Source organism: Bison bison, unplaced genomic scaffold, assembly GCF_000754665.1.
Source record: "Bison bison bison isolate TAMUID 2011002044 unplaced genomic scaffold, Bison_UMD1.0 scf7180017864270, whole genome shotgun sequence".
In the NCBI taxonomy this organism is placed as follows: domain Eukaryota; kingdom Metazoa; phylum Chordata; class Mammalia; order Artiodactyla; family Bovidae; genus Bison; species Bison bison.
The window spans coordinates 6416026-6420017 of NW_011494842.1; positions in this window are offsets into that span (position 1 = coordinate 6416026).

Genomic DNA, 3992 nt, shown 5'->3' on the forward strand with positions numbered 1-3992 from the left:
AAGTAGGTTAAGATTGGGTCGAAGCTTCCGTGGGCTGATCATTAAAATGTGACACACTTAATTGGGGAAATTTGAGTAAGATCGGTGGATTTTAGCAATGTCAGTATCCTAATGGTGATGTTATAGTTTTGCAAAAGTTAGCATTGGGGGAAGCTAGGACAAGTGTAGAACGGCTCTATCTCCGTTATTCCTTACAACCGTAGGTAAACCTACAGTTGCCTCTCCGTCATCAGAATCACATGCAATTGGTAAAACTCCAGATTGGCAGGTAATGGAAAACACCTGAGAACGTAAAGGTGGTGGCAGCTGAGCCAGGTTGAAATCCTCCGGGTCCTCAGGTGCTCCTGAAGATACAAGGGCCGTGTGCCTCACCCTATTCTTTCTTTGACAGTCAGAGGATGCACACGGGGTCTTAGTTCCTCCACCAGTGATGGAACCTGTGCCGCTGGCTGTGGAAGCACAGAGTCCTAAGCACTGGACTGCCAGGGAATTTCCTGGGTCACCCTGTTCTTGCCAGGGATGGCCAATGGCCCAGATGTGGTTGAGCCACTTGGTCTGGTCAGGCCTCAGTCTTCCCAAGTCCTTCCAGAAGGTTAGATGAGAGCAGATCTGGTGCAGAGATGACCCAATTAGGAACCAGAAGACAGGTGGAAGCTCGCCTCTTGCCTCCAGATACCACCATCTGACTGATGGAGAATCAGATAAAGGGAAAGGAATGAGAGAAAAGCTTGGGTCTGGAATCTCCAGGCAGATTTCCTGGTACTCTCTGGGTTTTGGGTCTGGAGAGTAGGGAGACTGCTCATCAGGCTTCTGTTAGGAGGGCAGAGGGAGGAGGCCTCCCCCACCTTACAGGGAAGTAGGGATCAGGCAGTAGGTTTTAGAGCCCAGGGGCCCTTGGCTGCCCACACACTCAACCTTTGTTCCCATTCCCATTCCACATCTTGAGAGTCTAGCGGTCCTAGGAGCAGGCCGAGTGGTTGCATTGGCTAGGCTTGTGTGTGGAAAGGCATGGGGTCTTTATTCCTAGGACAGAACACCATTCCAAGGTAGGCAGGGCAGGTGGGATGACCTGAGTTTACAAAGGAGCAAGCTGAGGTTCTGAGTGGTGTGATGACTTCCCAAGGCCCTTGGTGTGATCAGCAAGGGGAAGGCAGAATGGGCCCCGATGGGTGGGCCCTCTTCCTGGACAGCTCTGTGCTGGCAGCTGCTCTGGGATTGTGTTTGAGGTCTGGTTTGTTCCTGTGATGAGACGAACTGTGGTAGGTTAAATCCATATAATGTAAACCATAAAATAATAGAGTTAATAAGCCAACAAAACAGATAAAATACAATTAAAAATTCTCAAGTAATCCAAAAGAAGGTAGAAAGAGAGCAAAGGGTAACAAAGAACAGATGAGAGAACCAGAAAACAAAGAGGATGATAAAATGAAGCCTAACTCTGTCAATCACAGTAAAGGTGAATGGTCTCAACAGCCTGGTCAAGGGACTTCCCTGGTGATCCAGTGATTAAAACGCCCCGCTTCCGCCCCAGGGGACACGAGTTCGACCCCTGGTCAAGGAACTAACATTCTGCATGCCGCGCATGGCCAAAAAATATAAAATGAATAACCCAATTAAAAGGCTGAGATTGTCAGAATGGATAAAAGAAGTAAGACCCAATTACATGCTGCTCATAAGAAATGTACTTTGACTACAAAGACTCTAACAGGGTAAAAGCAAAAAGATGAGAAAAGATATGCCTTGTTTACACTTGTCAAAAGAAAGCTGGGAGGGCTGTGATAAAGTCAGATTTGATTGCACAGCAGAAAATATTACCAGAGATTAAAAAGAGGGTCAATTCATAATGACACGATTGAGGATAGACCAATTCTAAATGTTCACGTGCCCAATAAGACAGCTTCAAAATTCATAAAACAAAAATGGATACAACTGTAAGAAAAAACAGTCACAGTTTTAGTCAAAGATTTCAATACTACTCTGAATAATTGATAAAACAATCAGATAAATAATCAGCCAGAATTAAACTGGAACAACCCTATCTACATTTATAGAAATATCCACATTTATAGAATATTCCACCTAACATTAGGAGGATACATAGTCTTAAGATCATATTCTTGGCCATAAAACAAGTCTCAATAAAAAGGATTCAAGTCATACAAGATATGTTTTCTGATCACAGTGGAATTAACTATATTAGAAATCATTAACAAAAAGATCCTTGGAAAGTTCATAAATATTTAGAAAATGAATGACATACCTCTGGATCAAACAATAATTAGGAACTATTTTGTACTTGTGGGACATCTCTATTAGAGAGAGAAATTCATAGCACTACTAAATACCTATTAAAAAAAAGAAAGATGTCAATGACCTCAGCTTCCACCTGAAACCAAAGTATACAGAAGAAAATAACAAAGATGAGTGCAGAAACCCATGAAATAGAAAACAGAAAAACAGAATTGATGAAACCAAAAGCCGCTTCCTGAGAAAATCAACAAAATTCATAAACCTGTAGCCAGACTGGTCAGGGAAAAAGAAAATACAAATCACCAGTATTAGGAATGAAAGATTCTACATCACAACAGATTCTGCAGGCCATAAAAGAATAATAAGGGAATATTAGGAACAACATTTTGCAAATAAATTCAATAACATAGTTGAAATGGAAAATACATGGAAACAAAGACAAATTATCAAAGCACACTTGAGAGATAGATAAATGTATAACACTTTAGGTTGAATTTATACCATCTTAACTTCAATGGCATACATTAACTCCTCCTATTCAATTCCACGTCCCCCTTTAAGTTGGTATTGTGACAAATACATCTTTATATATTGCATGCATATTAACACATTCATAATCACGTTTTTATGCATCTGTGTTTTAAACCATATAAGAATGAAAGAGGAGTTGCATACCCAAAATACAATAATACTAGCTTTTATTTTACTTTGTAGTTACCTTTATCAGTGAACTTTTTTTCTTTATATGACTTTGAGTTACCAGTGACTTTTGGTTTTAGTCAGAATGACTCCCTTTGGGAAGCCTTGAGGGCTTCCCAGGTGGCTCATTGGCGGAAGAATCCGCCTGCCAATGCAGGAAACGCCAGTTCAATCCCTGGAGCAACATCCCCTGGAGGAGGAAATAGTAACCCACTCCAGTATTCTTGCCTTGAGAATCCTATGGACAGAGGTGCCTGGTGGGCTACAGTCCACAGGGTCGCAGAGTCAGACACGACTGAACGACTGAGCATATACGCACAGCATTTCTTGTAGGGTAGGTCTACTAAGAACAATAGCTTTTGTTTATCCAGGAACGTCTGAACTTCTCTATGACAATTTTTATGGATATAGAATTACTGGTTGACAGGATTTTTTGTTTTCCTGTCAGTTCGTTAAACATATCATTCTACTGGTTTCTGGCCTTCATGGTTTCTGATGATAAATCAACTCTTAATCTTAGGATGGTAATTATAATCACCATGGTAACCAATAAAAAATAAGTAGGAAATACACAGAAAAGGAAATGAAAAGAAAATCAAAATAGTACATACTAGGAGAAAAATCAAACACAAAAGAATGCAGCACTGGGAGGACTGAGGAACAAAAAAGATGACAATATAGGAAACAGCACTCCGGCAGAAGTAAGTCCCTCAGTATCAGTAGTCACTTTAAATGGAAAGAGACCACACCCACTAATTAAAAGACAGGGATTGGTGACAGCGCACAATTTATGAGTGAATTTATGCCACTCAACTATATGTTTCAAATTATTAAAATGGTAAATTTTATGTATATTTTATCACTCACCAAAAAAAGCAGAATGGATTTTTAAACGAACTAGCAAGATTTGAATAAACATTTCCCCAAAGAAGATATGCAAATGGCCAAGTAAGTACATGAAAAGATGTTCAACATCAGTAATCATTCAGCTCAGTTCAGTTCAGTCGCTCAGTCGTGTCTGACACTTTGCACCCCACGGACTG